This window comes from Pristiophorus japonicus, chromosome 12 (genome assembly GCF_044704955.1).
Source record: "Pristiophorus japonicus isolate sPriJap1 chromosome 12, sPriJap1.hap1, whole genome shotgun sequence".
Lineage (NCBI taxonomy): Eukaryota > Metazoa > Chordata > Chondrichthyes > Pristiophoridae > Pristiophorus > Pristiophorus japonicus.
The window spans coordinates 117583862-117601536 of record NC_091988.1 but is presented as its reverse complement, the minus strand read 5'-3'; positions in this window follow the sequence as shown (position 1 = coordinate 117601536).

Below are 17675 nucleotides of genomic sequence, written 5' to 3'. Positions count from 1 at the left end.
GGAGATGTTTTATAGTCCCGATCTACGGAGATGTTTTTTAGCCCCGATCTACAGAGATGTTTTGTAGCTCCCATCTACGGCGATGTTTTATAGCCCCGACCTATGGAGATGTTTTATAGCCCCGATCTACGGAGATGTTTTATAGCCCCGATCTGTGGAGATGTTTTATAGCCCCGATCTACGGAGATGTTTTATAGCCTCGATCTACGGAGATGTTTTGTAGCCCCGACCTATGGAGATGTTTTTTGTCCCGATCTACGGAGATGTTTTATAGCCCCGACCTATGGAGATGTTTTATAGCCCCGATCTACGGAGATGTTTTATAGCCCCGATCTACGGAGATGTTTTATAGCCCCGACCTACGGAGATGTTTTATAGCCCCGATCTACGGAGATGTTTTATAGCCCCGACCTATGGAGATGTTTCATAGCCCCGATCTACGGAGATGTTTTATAGCCCCGACCTACGGAGATGTTTTATAGCCCCGATCTACGGAGATGTTTTATAGCCCCGACCTATGGAGATGTTTTATAGCCCCGACCTACGGAGATGTTTTATAGCCCCGATCTACGGAGATGTTTTATAGCCCCGATCTACGGATATGTTTATTAGCCCCGACCTACGGAGATTTTTTGTAGCCCCGATCTACGGCGATGTTTTATAGCCCCGACCTATGGAGATGTTTTATAGCCCCGATCTACGGAGATGGTTTATAGACCCGATCTACGGAGATGTTTTATAGCCCCGATCTGCGGAGATGTTTTATAGCCCCGATCTGCGGAGATGTTTTATAGCCCTGATCTACGGAGATGTTTTATAGCCCCGATCTACGGAGCTGTTTAATAGTCCCGATCTACGGAGCTGTTTTATAGCCCCGATCTGCGGAGATGTTTTATAGCCCCGATCTACGGAGATGTTTTATAGCCCCGATCTACGGAGATGTTTTATAGCCTCGATCTACGGAGATGTTTTATAGCCCCGACCTATGGAGATGTTTTATAGCCCCGATCTACGGAGATGTTTTATAGCCCCGACCTTAGGAGATGTTTTATAGCCCCGACCTAGAGAGATGTTTTATAGCTCCGACCTACGGAGTTGTTTTATAGCCCCGATCTACGGAGATGTTTTATAGCCCCGATCTACGGAGATGTTTTATAGCCCCGACCTCTGGAGATATTTTATAGCTCCGACCTAGGAGTTGTTTTATAGCCCCGATCTACGGAGATGTTTTATAGCCCCGACCTACGGAGATGTTTTATAGCCCCGACCTATGGAGATGTTTTATAGCCCCGATCTACGAAGATGTTTTATAGACCCTACCTACGGAGATGTTTTATAGCCCCGACCTACGGAGATGTTTTATAGCCCCGACCTATGGAGATATTTTATAGCCCCGACCTACGAAGATGTTTTATAGACCCTACCTACGGAGATGTTTTATAGCCCCGACCTACGGAGATGTTTTATAGCCCCGACATACGGAGATGTTTTATAGCCCCGATCTACGGAGATGTTTTATAGCCCCGATCTACGGAGATGGTTTATAGCCCCGATCTACGGAGATGTTTTATAGCCCCGATCTACGGAGATGTTTTATAGCCCCGATCAACGGAGATGTTTTATAGAACCCGTACTACGGAGATGTTTTATAGCCCCGACCTATGGAGATGTTTTATAGCACCGATCTCCGGAGATTTTTTATAGCCCCGATCTACGGAGATGTTATATAGCCCCGACCTATGGAGATGTTTTATAGCCCTGATCTACGGAGATGTTTTATAGCCCCGATCAACGGAGATGCTTTACAGCACCGATCTACGGAGATGTTTTATAGCCCCGATCTACGGAGATGTTGTATAGCCCCGACCGACGGAGATGTTTTATAGCCCCGACCTACGGAGATGTTTTATAGCCCCGACCTACGGAGATGTTTTATAGCCCCGATCGACGGAGATGTTTTATAGCCCCGAACTATGGAGATGTTTTTTAGCCCCGATCTATGGAGATGTTTTATAGTCCCGACCTATGGAGATGTTTTATAGCTCCGATCTATGGAGATGTTTTATAGCCCCGACCTACGGAGATGTTTTATAGCCCCGATCTACGGAGATGTTTTATAGCCCCGACCTACGGAGATGCTTTATAGCCCCGAACTGCTGAGATGTTTATAGCCCCGATCTACGGATATGTTTTATAGCCCCGATCTACGGAGATGTTTTTTAGCCCCGATCTACGAAGATGTTTTGTAGCCCCGACCTACGGAGATGTTTTATAGCCCCGACCTATGGAGATGTTTTATAGCCCCGATCGACGGAGATGTTTTATAGCCCCCATCTGCGGAGATGTTTTTTGCCCCAATCTACGGAGATGTTTTATAGCCCCGATCTACGGAGATGTTTTATAGCCTCGATCTACGGAGATGTTTTATAGCCCCGACCTTAGGAGATGTTTTATAGCCCCGACCTACGGAGCTGTTTAATAGTCCCGATCTACGGAGCTGTTTTATAGCCCCGATCTGCGGAGATGTTTTATAGCCCCGATCTACGGAGATGTTTTATAGCCCCGATCTACGGAGATGTTTTATAGCCTCGATCTACGGAGATGTTTTATAGCCCCGACCTATGGAGATGTTTTATAGCCCCGATCTACGGAGATGTTTTATAGCCCCGACCTTAGGAGATGTTTTATAGCCCCGACCTAGAGAGATGTTTTATAGCTCCGACCTACGGAGTTGTTTTATAGCCCCGATCTACGGAGATGTTTTATAGCCCCGATCTACGGAGATGTTTTATAGCCCCGACCTCTGGAGATATTTTATAGCTCCGACCTAGGAGTTGTTTTATAGCCCCGATCTACGGAGATGTTTTATAGCCCCGACCTACGGAGATGTTTTATAGCCCCGACCTATGGAGATGTTTTATAGCCCCGATCTACGAAGATGTTTTATAGACCCTACCTACGGAGATGTTTTATAGCCCCGACCTACGGAGATGTTTTATAGCCCCGACCTATGGAGATATTTTATAGCCCCGACCTACGAAGATGTTTTATAGACCCTACCTACGGAGATGTTTTATAGCCCCGACCTACGGAGATGTTTTATAGCCCCGACATACGGAGATGTTTTATAGCCCCGATCTACGGAGATGTTTTATAGCCCCGATCTACGGAGATGGTTTATAGCCCCGATCTACGGAGATGTTTTATAGCCCCGATCTACGGAGATGTTTTATAGCCCCGATCAACGGAGATGTTTTATAGAACCCGTACTACGGAGATGTTTTATAGCCCCGACCTATGGAGATGTTTTATAGCACCGATCTCCGGAGATTTTTTATAGCCCCGATCTACGGAGATGTTATATAGCCCCGACCTATGGAGATGTTTTATAGCCCTGATCTACGGAGATGTTTTATAGCCCCGATCAACGGAGATGCTTTACAGCACCGATCTACGGAGATGTTTTATAGCCCCGATCTACGGAGATGTTGTATAGCCCCGACCGACGGAGATGTTTTATAGCCCCGACCTACGGAGATGTTTTATAGCCCCGACCTACGGAGATGTTTTATAGCCCCGATCGACGGAGATGTTTTATAGCCCCGAACTATGGAGATGTTTTTTAGCCCCGATCTATGGAGATGTTTTATAGTCCCGACCTATGGAGATGTTTTATAGCTCCGATCTATGGAGATGTTTTATAGCCCCGACCTACGGAGATGTTTTATAGCCCCGATCTACGGAGATGTTTTATAGCCCCGACCTACGGAGATGCTTTATAGCCCCGAACTGCTGAGATGTTTATAGCCCCGATCTACGGATATGTTTTATAGCCCCGATCTACGGAGATGTTTTTTAGCCCCGATCTACGAAGATGTTTTGTAGCCCCGACCTACGGAGATGTTTTATAGCCCCGACCTATGGAGATGTTTTATAGCCCCGATCGACGGAGATGTTTTATAGCCCCCATCTGCGGAGATGTTTTTTGCCCCAATCTACGGAGATGTTTTATAGCCCCGATCTACGGAGATGTTTTATAGCCTCGATCTACGGAGATGTTTTATAGCCCCGACCTTAGGAGATGTTTTATAGCCCCGACCTACGGAGATGTTTTATAGCCCCGATCTACGGAGATGTTTTATAGCCCCGATCTACGGAGTTTTCTTATAGCCCCGATCTACGGAGATAATTTATAGCCCCTACCTATGGAGATGTTTTGTAGCCCCGACCTATGGAGATGTTTTATAGCCCCGACCTACGGAGATATTTTATAGCCCCGACCTACGGACATGTTTTATAGCACCGATCTACGGAGCTGTTTTATAACCCCGACCTAAGGAGATGTTTTATAGCCCCGATCTACGGAGATGTTTTATAGCCCCGATCTACGGAGATGTTTTATAGCCCCGATCTACGGAGATGTTTTATAGCCCCGATATACGGAGATGTTTTATAGCCCCGATCTACGGAGATGTTTTATAGCCCCGATCTACGGAGATGTTTTATTGCCCCGACCTAAGGAGATGTTTTATAGCTCCGATCTATGGAGATGTTTGAGAGCCCCCATCTGCGGAGATGTTTTTTTGCCCCGATCTACGGAGATGTTTTATAGCCCCGATCTACGGAGATGATTTATAGCCTCGATCTACGGAGATGTTTTATAGCCCCAACCTATGGAGATGTTTTATAGCCCCGATCTACGGAGTTTTCTTGAAGCCCCGATCTACGGAGATAATTTATAACCCCGACCTATGGAGATGTTTTGTAGCCCCGACCTATGGAGATGTTTTATAGCCCCGACCTACGGAGATATTTTATAGCCCCGACCTACGGACATGTTTTATAGCCCCGATCTACGGAGCTGTTTTATAGCCCCGACCTAAGGAGATGTTTTATAACCCCGATGTACGCAGATGTTTTATAGCCCCGATCGACGGAGATGTTTTATAGCCCCGATCTACGGAGATGTTTTATAGCCCCGATATACGGAGATGTTTTATAGCCCCAATCTACGGAGATGTTTTATAGCCCCGATCTACGGAGATGTTTTATTGCCCCGACCTAAGGAGATGTTTTATAGCTCCGATCTATGGAGATGTTTGAGAGCCCCGATCTACGGAGATGTTTTATAGCCTCGACCTACGGAGATGTTTTATAGATCCGACCTACGGAGTTGTTTTATAGCCCCGACCTATGGAGATGTTTTAGTGCCCCGACCTACGGAGATGTTTTATAGCCCCGATCTACGGAGATGTTTTATAGCCCCGATCTACGGAGATGTTTTATAGCCCCGATCTACGGAGATGTTTTATAGCCCCGATATACGGAGATGTTTTATAGACCCGACCTACGGAGATGTTTTATAGCCCCTACCTATGGAGATGTTTTATAACCCCGACCTATGGAGATGATTTATCGCCCCGACCGACGGAGATATTTTATAGCCCCGACCTACGGACAGGTTTTATAGCCCCGATCTACGGAGATGTTTTATAGCCCCGACCTACGGACATGTTTTATAGCCCCGATCTACGGAGATGTTTTATAGCACCGCTATATGGAGATGTTTTATAGGCCCGATCTACGGAGATGTTTTATAGCCCCGATCTACGGAGATGTTTTTTTGCCCCGACCTAAGGAGATGTTTTATAGCTCTGATCTATGGAGATGTTTGAGAGCCCCGATCTACGGAGATGTTTTATAGCCTCGACCTACGGAGATGTTTTATAGCCCCGACCTACGGAGATGTTTTATAGCCCCGACCTATGGAGATGTTTTATTGCCCCGACCTACGGAGATGTTTTATAGCCCCGATCTACGGAGATGTTTTATAGCCCCGATCTATGGAGATGTTTTATAGCCCAGACCTATGCAGATGTTTTATAGCCCCGACCTATGGAGATGTTTTATAGCCCCGACCTATGCAGATGTTTTATCGCCTCGATCTACGGAGATGTTTTATAGCCCCGATCAACGGAGATGATTTATAGCCCCGATCTACGGAGATGTTTTATAGCCCCGATCTATGGAGATGTTTTATAGCCCCGATCTATGGAGATGTTTTATAGCCCCGACCTACGGAGATGTTTTATAGCCCCGATCTACGGAGATGTTTTATAGCCTCGAGCTATGGAGATGTTTTATAGAACCCGACCTACGGAGATGTTTTATAGCCCCGACCTACAGAGATGTTTTATAGCCCCGATCTACGGAGATGTTTTATAGCCCCGACCTACGGAGATGTTTTATCGCCCCGATCTACGGAGATGTTTTATAGCCCCGATCAACGGAGATGTTTTATAGCCCCGATCTACGGAGATGTTTTATAGCCCCGATCTACAGAGATGTTTTATAGCCCCGACCTACGGAGATGTTTTATAGCCCCGATCTGCGGAGATGTTTTATAGCCTCGAGCTATGGAGATGTATTATAGCCCCGACCTACGGAGATGTTTTATAGCCCCGATCTACGGAGATGTTTTATAGCCCCGATCTACGGAGATGTTTTATAGCCCCGATCTACAGAGATGTTTTATAGCCCCGATTTACGGTGAAGTTTTATAGCCCCGACCTACGGAGATGTTTTATAGCCCCGATCTACGGAGATGTTTTATCGCCCCGATCTACGGAGATGTTTTTTGCCCCGATCTACGTAGATGTTTTATAGCCCCGATCTACGGAGATGTTTTATAGCCCCGATCTACGGAGATGTTTTATAGCCCCGATCTATGGAGATGTTTTATAGCCCCGACCTACGGAGATGTTTTATAGCCCCGATCTACGGAGATGTTTTATCGACCCGAGCTATGGAGATGTTTTATAGACCCCGACCTACGGAGATGTTTTATAGCCCCGATCTACGGAGATGTTTTATTGCCCCGATCTATGGAGATGTTTTATAGCCCCGATCTACGGAGATGTTTTATAGCCCCGATCTACGGAGAAGTTTTATAGCCCCGACCGATGGAGATGTTTTATAGCCCCGATCTACGGAGATGTTTTATAGCCCCGATCTACGGAGATGTTTTATAGCCCCGATCTACGGAGATGTTTTATAGCCCCGATCTACTGAGATGTTTTATAGCCCAGATCTCTGGAGATGTTTTATAGCCCCGATCAACGGAGATGTTTTATAGCCCCGACCTATGGAGATGTTTTATAGCTCCGATCTATGGAGATGTTTTATAGCCCTGATCCAAGCAGATGTTTTATAGACCTGACCTACGGAGATGTTTTATAGCCCCGATCTACGGAGATGTTTTTTAGCCCCGATCTACGGAGATGTTTTATAGCCCCGATCTACGGAGATGTTTTTTAGCCCCGACCGATGGAGATGTTTTATAGCCCCGACCTGCGGAGATGTTTTATAGCCCCGACCTACGGAGATGTTTTATGGCCCCGATCGACGGAGATGTTTTATAGCCCCGAACTATGGAGATGTTTATTAGCCCCGATCTATGGAGATGTTTTATAGCCCCGACCTATGGAGATGTTTTATAGCCCCGACCTATGGAGATGTTTTATAGCTCCGATCTATGGAGATGTTTTATAGCCCCGACCTACGGAGATGTTTTATAGCCCCGATCTACGGAGATGTTTTATAGCCCCGACCTACGGAGATGCTTTATAGCCCCGAACTGCGGAGATGTTTTATAGCCCCGATCTACGGATATGTTTTATAGCCCTGATCTACGGAGATGTTTTTTAGCCCCGATCTACGAAGATGTTTTGTAGCCCCGACCTACGGAGATGTTTTATAGCCCCGACCTATGGAGATGTTTTATAGCCCCGATCGACGGAGATGTTTTATAGCCCCCATCTGCGGAGATGTTTTTTTGCCCCAATCTACGGAGATGTTTTATAGCCCCGATCTACGGAGATGTTTTATAGCCCCGACCTTAGGAGATGTTTTATAGCCCCGACCTACGGAGATGTTTTATAGCCCCGATCTACGGAGATGTTTTATAGCCCCGATCTACGGAGTTTTCTTATAGCCCCGATCTACGGAGATAATTTATAGCCCCTACCTATGGAGATGTTTTGTAGCCCCGACCTATGGAGATGTTTTATAGCCCCGACCTACGGAGATATTTTATAGCCCCGACCTACGGACATGTTTTATAGCACCGATCTACGGAGCTGTTTTATAACCCCGACCTAAGGTGATGTTTTATAGCCCCGATCTACGGAGATGTTTTATAGCCCCGATCTACGGAGATGTTTTATAGCCCCGATCTACGGAGATGTTTTATAGCCCCGATATACGGAGATGTTTTATAGCCCCGACCTCTGGAGATATTTTATAGCTCCGACCTAGGAGTTGTTTTATAGCCCCGATCTACGGAGATGTTTTATAGCCCCGACCTACGGAGATGTTTTATAGCCCCGACCTATGGAGATGTTTTATAGCCCCGATCTACGAAGATGTTTTATAGACCCTACCTACGGAGATGTTTTATAGCCCCGACCTACGGAGATGTTTTATAGCCCCGACCTATGGAGATATTTTATAGCCCCGACCTACGAAGATGTTTTATAGACCCTACCTACGGAGATGTTTTATAGCCCCGACCTACGGAGATGTTTTATAGCCCCGACATACGGAGATGTTTTATAGCCCCGATCTACGGAGATGTTTTATAGCCCCGATCTACGGAGATGGTTTATAGCCCCGATCTACGGAGATGTTTTATAGCCCCGATCTACGGAGATGTTTTATAGCCCCGATCAACGGAGATGTTTTATAGAACCCGTACTACGGAGATGTTTTATAGCCCCGACCTATGGAGATGTTTTATAGCACCGATCTCCGGAGATTTTTTATAGCCCCGATCTACGGAGATGTTATATAGCCCCGACCTATGGAGATGTTTTATAGCCCTGATCTACGGAGATGTTTTATAGCCCCGATCAACGGAGATGCTTTACAGCACCGATCTACGGAGATGTTTTATAGCCCCGATCTACGGAGATGTTGTATAGCCCCGACCGACGGAGATGTTTTATAACCCCGACCTACGGAGATGTTTTATAGCCCCGACCTACGGAGATGTTTTATAGCCCCGATCGACGGAGATGTTTTATAGCCCCGAACTATGGAGATGTTTTTTAGCCCCGATCTATGGAGATGTTTTATAGTCCCGACCTATGGAGATGTTTTATAGCTCCGATCTATGGAGATGTTTTATAGCCCCGACCTACGGAGATGTTTTATAGCCCCGATCTACGGAGATGTTTTATAGCCCCGACCTACGGAGATGCTTTATAGCCCCGAACTGCTGAGATGTTTATAGCCCCGATCTACGGATATGTTTTATAGCCCCGATCTACGGAGATGTTTTTTAGCCCCGATCTACGAAGATGTTTTGTAGCCCCGACCTACGGAGATGTTTTATAGCCCCGACCTATGGAGATGTTTTATAGCCCCGATCGACGGAGATGTTTTATAGCCCCCATCTGCGGAGATGTTTTTTGCCCCAATCTACGGAGATGTTTTATAGCCCCGATCTACGGAGATGTTTTATAGCCTCGATCTACGGAGATGTTTTATAGCCCCGACCTTAGGAGATGTTTTATAGCCCCGACCTACGGAGATGTTTTATAGCCCCGATCTACGGAGATGTTTTATAGCCCCGATCTACGGAGTTTTCTTATAGCCCCGATCTACGGAGATAATTTATAGCCCCTACCTATGGAGATGTTTTGTAGCCCCGACCTATGGAGATGTTTTATAGCCCCGACCTACGGAGATATTTTATAGCCCCGACCTACGGACATGTTTTATAGCACCGATCTACGGAGCTGTTTTATAACCCCGACCTAAGGAGATGTTTTATAGCCCCGATCTACGGAGATGTTTTATAGCCCCGATCTACGGAGATGTTTTATAGCCCCGATCTACGGAGATGTTTTATAGCCCCGATATACGGAGATGTTTTATAGCCCCGATCTACGGAGATGTTTTATAGCCCCGATCTACGGAGATGTTTTATTGCCCCGACCTAAGGAGATGTTTTATAGCTCCGATCTATGGAGATGTTTGAGAGCCCCCATCTGCGGAGATGTTTTTTTGCCCCGATCTACGGAGATGTTTTATAGCCCCGATCTACGGAGATGATTTATAGCCTCGATCTACGGAGATGTTTTATAGCCCCAACCTATGGAGATGTTTTATAGCCCCGATCTACGGAGTTTTCTTGAAGCCCCGATCTACGGAGATAATTTATAACCCCGACCTATGGAGATGTTTTGTAGCCCCGACCTATGGAGATGTTTTATAGCCCCGACCTACGGAGATATTTTATAGCCCCGACCTACGGACATGTTTTATAGCCCCGATCTACGGAGCTGTTTTATAGCCCCGACCTAAGGAGATGTTTTATAACCCCGATGTACGCAGATGTTTTATAGCCCCGATCGACGGAGATGTTTTATAGCCCCGATCTACGGAGATGTTTTATAGCCCCGATATACGGAGATGTTTTATAGCCCCAATCTACGGAGATGTTTTATAGCCCCGATCTACGGAGATGTTTTATTGCCCCGACCTAAGGAGATGTTTTATAGCTCCGATCTATGGAGATGTTTGAGAGCCCCGATCTACGGAGATGTTTTATAGCCTCGACCTACGGAGATGTTTTATAGATCCGACCTACGGAGTTGTTTTATAGCCCCGACCTATGGAGATGTTTTAGTGCCCCGACCTACGGAGATGTTTTATAGCCCCGATCTACGGAGATGTTTTATAGCCCCGATCTACGGAGATGTTTTATAGCCCCGATCTACGGAGATGTTTTATAGCCCCGATATACGGAGATGTTTTATAGACCCGACCTACGGAGATGTTTTATAGCCCCTACCTATGGAGATGTTTTATAACCCCGACCTATGGAGATGATTTATCGCCCCGACCGACGGAGATATTTTATAGCCCCGACCTACGGACAGGTTTTATAGCCCCGATCTACGGAGATGTTTTATAGCCCCGACCTACGGACATGTTTTATAGCCCCGATCTACGGAGATGTTTTATAGCACCGCTATATGGAGATGTTTTATAGGCCCGATCTACGGAGATGTTTTATAGCCCCGATCTACGGAGATGTTTTTTTGCCCCGACCTAAGGAGATGTTTTATAGCTCTGATCTATGGAGATGTTTGAGAGCCCCGATCTACGGAGATGTTTTATAGCCTCGACCTACGGAGATGTTTTATAGCCCCGACCTACGGAGATGTTTTATAGCCCCGACCTATGGAGATGTTTTATTGCCCCGACCTACGGAGATGTTTTATAGCCCCGATCTACGGAGATGTTTTATAGCCCCGATCTATGGAGATGTTTTATAGCCCAGACCTATGCAGATGTTTTATAGCCCCGACCTATGGAGATGTTTTATAGCCCCGACCTATGCAGATGTTTTATCGCCTCGATCTACGGAGATGTTTTATAGCCCCGATCAACGGAGATGATTTATAGCCCCGATCTACGGAGATGTTTTATAGCCCCGATCTATGGAGATGTTTTATAGCCCCGATCTATGGAGATGTTTTATAGCCCCGACCTACGGAGATGTTTTATAGCCCCGATCTACGGAGATGTTTTATAGCCTCGAGCTATGGAGATGTTTTATAGAACCCGACCTACGGAGATGTTTTATAGCCCCGACCTACAGAGATGTTTTATAGCCCCGATCTACGGAGATGTTTTATAGCCCCGACCTACGGAGATGTTTTATCGCCCCGATCTACGGAGATGTTTTATAGCCCCGATCAACGGAGATGTTTTATAGCCCCGATCTACGGAGATGTTTTATAGCCCCGATCTACAGAGATGTTTTATAGCCCCGACCTACGGAGATGTTTTATAGCCCCGATCTGCGGAGATGTTTTATAGCCTCGAGCTATGGAGATGTATTATAGCCCCGACCTACGGAGATGTTTTATAGCCCCGATCTACGGAGATGTTTTATAGCCCCGATCTACGGAGCTGTTTTATAGCCCCGATCTACAGAGATGTTTTATAGCCCCGATTTACGGTGAAGTTTTATAGCCCCGACCTACGGAGATGTTTTATAGCCCCGATCTACGGAGATGTTTTATCGCCCCGATCTACGGAGATGTTTTTTGCCCCGATCTACGTAGATGTTTTATAGCCCCGATCTACGGAGATGTTTTATAGCCCCGATCTACGGAGATGTTTTATAGCCCCGATCTATGGAGATGTTTTATAGCCCTGACCTACGGAGATGTTTTATAGCCCCGATCTACGGAGATGTTTTATCGACCCGAGCTATGGAGATGTTTTATAGACCCCGACCTACGGAGATGTTTTATAGCCCCGATCTACGGAGATGTTTTATTGCCCCGATCTATGGAGATGTTTTATAGCCCCGATCTACGGAGATGTTTTATAGCCCCGATCTACGGAGAAGTTTTATAGCCCCGACCGATGGAGATGTTTTATAGCCCCGATCTACGGAGATGTTTTATAGCCCCGATCTACGGAGATGTTTTATAGCCCCGATCTACGGAGATGTTTTATAGCCCCGATCTACTGAGATGTTTTATAGCCCAGATCTCTGGAGATGTTTTATAGCCCCGATCTACGGAGATGTTTTATAGCCCCGACCTATGGAGATGTTTTATAGCTCCGATCTATGGAGATGTTTTATAGCCCTGATCCAAGCAGATGTTTTATAGACCTGACCTACGGAGATGTTTTATAGCCCCGATCTACGGAGATGTTTTTTAGCCCCGATCTACGGAGATGTTTTATAGCCCCGATCTACGGAGATGTTTTTTAGCCCCGACCGATGGAGATGTTTTATAGCCCCGACCTGCGGAGATGTTTTATAGCCCCGACCTACGGAGATGTTTTATGGCCCCGATCGACGGAGATGTTTTATAGCCCCGAACTATGGAGATGTTTATTAGCCCCGATCTATGGAGATGTTTTATAGCCCCGACCTATGGAGATGTTTTATAGCCCCGACCTATGGAGATGTTTTATAGCTCCGATCTATGGAGATGTTTTATAGCCCCGACCTACGGAGATGTTTTATAGCCCCGATCTACGGAGATGTTTTATAGCCCCGACCTACGGAGATGCTTTATAGCCCCGAACTGCGGAGATGTTTTATAGCCCCGATCTACGGATATGTTTTATAGCCCCGATCTACGGAGATGTTTTTTAGCCCCGATCTACGAAGATGTTTTGTAGCCCCGACCTACGGAGATGTTTTATAGCCCCGACCTATGGAGATGTTTTATAGCCCCGATCGACGGAGATGTTTTATAGCCCCCATCTGCGGAGATGTTTTTTTGCCCCAATCTACGGAGATGTTTTATAGCCCCGATCTACGGAGATGTTTTATAGCCCCGACCTTAGGAGATGTTTTATAGCCCCGACCTACGGAGATGTTTTATAGCCCCGATCTACGGAGATGTTTTATAGCCCCGATCTACGGAGTTTTCTTATAGCCCCGATCTACGGAGATAATTTATAGCCCCTACCTATGGAGATGTTTTGTAGCCCCGACCTATGGAGATGTTTTATAGCCCCGACCTACGGAGATATTTTATAGCCCCGACCTACGGACATGTTTTATAGCACCGATCTACGGAGCTGTTTTATAACCCCGACCTAAGGAGATGTTTTATAGCCCCGATCTACGGAGATGTTTTATAGCCCCGATCTACGGAGATGTTTTATAGCCCCGATCTACGGAGATGTTTTATAGCCCCGATATACGGAGATGTTTTATAGCCCCGATCTACGGAGATGTTTTATAGCCCCGATCTACGGAGATGTTTTATTGCCCCGACCTAAGGAGATGTTTTATAGCTCCGATCTATAGAGATGTTTGAGAGCCCCCATCTGCGGAGATGTTTTTTTGCCCCGATCTACGGAGATGTTTTATAGCCCCGATCTACGGAGATGATTTATAGCCTCGATCTACGGAGATGTTTTGTAGCCCCAAACTATGGAGATGTTTTATAGCCCCGATCTACGGAGTTTTCTTGAAGCCCCGATCTACGGAGATAATTTATAACCCCGACCTATGGAGATGTTTTGTAGCCCCGACCTATGGAGATGTTTTATAGCCCCGACCTACGGAGATATTTTATAGCCCCGACCTACGGACATGTTTTATAGCCCCGATCTACGGAGCTGTTTTATAGCCCCGACCTAAGGAGATGTTTTATAACCCCGATCTACGCAGATGTTTTATAGCCCCGATCGACGGAGATGTTTTATAGCCCCGATCTACGGAGATGTTTTATAGCCCCGATATACGGAGATGTTTTATAGCCCCAATCTACGGAGATGTTTTATTGCCCCGACCTAAGGAGATGTTTTATAGCTCCGATCTATGGAGATGTTTGAGAGCCCCGATCTACGGAGATGTTTTATAGCCTCGACCTACGGAGATGTTTTATAGACCCGACCTACGGAGATGTTTTATAGCCCCGACCTATGGAGATGTTTTAGTGCCCCGACCTACGGAGATGTTTTATAGCCCCGATCTACGGAGATGTTTTATAGCCCCGATCTATGGAGATGTTTTATAGCCCCGACCTATGCAGATGTTTTATAGCCCCGACCTATGGAGATGTTTTATAGCCCCGACCTATGGAGATGTTTTATAGACCCGATCTCCGGAGATGTTTTTTCGCCCCGATCTACAGAGATGTTTTATAGCCTCGATCTACGGAGATGTTTTATAGCCCCGACCTATGGAGATGTTTTGTAGCCCCGACCTACGGAGATGTTTTATAGCCCCGATCTACGGAGATGTTTTATAGCCCCGATCTACGGAGTTTTTTTATAGCCCTGATCTACGGAGATGTTTTATAGCCCCGATATACGGAGATGTTTTATATCCCCGAACTACGGAGATGTTTTATAGCCCCGATCTACGGAGATGTTTTATTGCCCCGACCTAAGGAGATGTTTTATAGCCCCGATCTACGGAGATGTTTTATAGCCCCGATCTACGCAGATGTTTTATAGCCCCGATCTACGGAGATGTTTTATAGCCCCGATCTACGGAGATGTTTTATAGCCCCGATATACGGAGATGTTTTATAGACCCGACCTACGGAGATGTTTTATAGCCCCTACCTATGGAGATGTTTTATAGCCCCGACCTATGGAGATGATTTATCGCCCCGACCTACGGAGATATTTTATAGCCCCGACCTACGGACAGGTTTTATAGCCCCGATCTACGGAGATGTTTTATAGCCCCGACCTACGGACATGTTTTATAGCCCCGATCTACGGAGATGTTTTATAGCCCCGATATATGGAGATGTTTTATAGGCCCGATCTACGGAGATGTTTTATAGCCCCGATCTACGGAGATGTTTTTTTGCCCCGACCTAAGGAGATGTTTTATAGCTCCGATCTATGGAGATGTTTGAGAGCCCCGATCTACGGAGATGTTTTATAGCCTCGACCTACGGAGATGTTTTATAGCCCCGACCTACGGAGATGTTTTATAGCCCCGACCTATGGAGATGTTTTATTGCCCCGACCTACGGAGATGTTTTATAGCCCCGATCTACGGAGATGTTTTATAGCCCCGATCTATGGAGATGTTTTATAGCCCCGACCTATGCAGATGTTTTATAGCCCCGACCTATGGAGATGTTTTATAGCCCCGATCAACGGAGATGTTTTATAGCCCCGATCTACGGAGATGTTTTATAGCCCCGATCTATGGAGATGTTTTATAGCCCCGATCTATGGAGATGTTTTATAGCCCCGACCTACGGAGATGTTTTATAGCCCCGATCTACGGAGATGTTTTATAGCCTCGAGCTATGGAGATGTTTTATAGAACCCGACCTACGGAGATGTTTTATAGCCCCGACCTACAGAGATGTTTTATAGCCCCGATCTACGGAGATGTTTTATAGCCCCGATCAACGGAGATGTTTTATAGCTCCGATCTACGGAGATGTTTTATAGCCCCGATCTACGGAGATGTTTTATAGCCCCGACCTACGGAGATGTTTTATAGCCCCGATCTGCGGAGATGTTTTATAGCCTCGAGCTATGGAGATGTATTATAGCCCCGACCTACGGAGATGTTTTATAGCCCCGATCTACGGAGATGTTTTATAGCCCCGATCTACGGAGATGTTTTATAGCCCCGATCTACAGAGATGTTTTATAGCCCCGATTTACGGTGAAGTTTTATAGCCCCGACCTACGGAGATGTTTTATAGCCCCGATCTACGGAGATGTTTTATCGCCCCGATCTACGGAGATGTTTTTTGCCCCGATCTACGTAGATGTTTTATAGCCCCGATCTACGGAGATGTTTTATAGCCCCGATCTACGGAGATGTTTTATAGCCCCGATCTACGGAGATGTTTTATAGCCCCGATCTATGGAGATGTTTTATAGCCCCGATCTACGGAGATGTTTTATAGCCCCGATCTACGGAGAAGTTTTATAGCCCCGACCGATGGAGATGTTTTATAGCCCCGATCTACGGAGATGTTTTATAGCCCCGATCTACGGAGATGTTTTATAGCCCCGATCTACGGAGATGTTTTATAGCCCCGATCTACTGAGATGTTTTATAGCCCAGATCTCTGGAGATGTTTTATAGCCCCGATCTACGGAGATGTTTTATAGCCCCGACCTATGGAGATGTTTTATAGCTCCGATCTATGGAGATGTTTTATAGCCCTGATCCAAGCAGATGTTTTATAGCTCCGATCTATGGAGATGTTTGAGAGCCCCGATCTACGGAGATGTTTTATAGCCTCGACCTGCGGAGATGTTTTATAGCCCCGACCTACGGAGATGTTTTATAGCCCCGACCTATGGAGATGTTTTATTGCCCCGACCTCCGGAGATGTTTTATAGCCCCGATCTACGGAGATGTTTTATAGCCCCGACCTATGGAGATATTTTATAGCTCCGATCTATGGAGATGTTTTATAGCCCTGATCCAAGCAGATGTTTTATAGACCTGACCTACGGAGATGTTTTATAGCCCCGATCTACGGAGATGTTTTTTAGCCCCGATCTACGGAGATGTTTTATAGCCCCGATCTACGGAGATGTTTTTTAGCCCCGACCGATGGAGATGTTTTATAGCCCCGATCTACGGAGATGTTTTATAGTCCCGGCCTATGGAGATGTTTTATAGCCCCGACCTACGGAGATGTTTTAAAGCCCCGATCTATGGAGATGTTTTATAGCCCCGATCTACGGAGTTTTCTTGAAGCCCCGATCTACGGAGATAATTTATAGCCCCTACCTATGGAGATGTTTTGTAGCCCCGACCTATGGAGATGTTTTATAGCCCCGACCTACGGAGATATTTTATAGCCCCGACCTACGGACATGTTTTATAGCCCCGATCTACGGAGCTGTTTTATAGCCCCGACCTAAGGAGATGTTTTATAACCCCGATCTACGCAGATCTTTTATAGCCCCGATCTACGGAGATGTTTTATAGCCCCGATCTACGGAGATGTTTTATAGCCCCGATATACGGAGATGTTTTATAGCCCCAATCTACGGAGATGTTTTATAGCCCCGAGCTAGGGAGATGTTTTATTGCCCCGACCTAAGGAGATGTTTTATAGCTCCGATCTATGGAGATGTTTGAGAGCCCCGATCTACGGAGATGTTTTATAGCCTCGACCTAC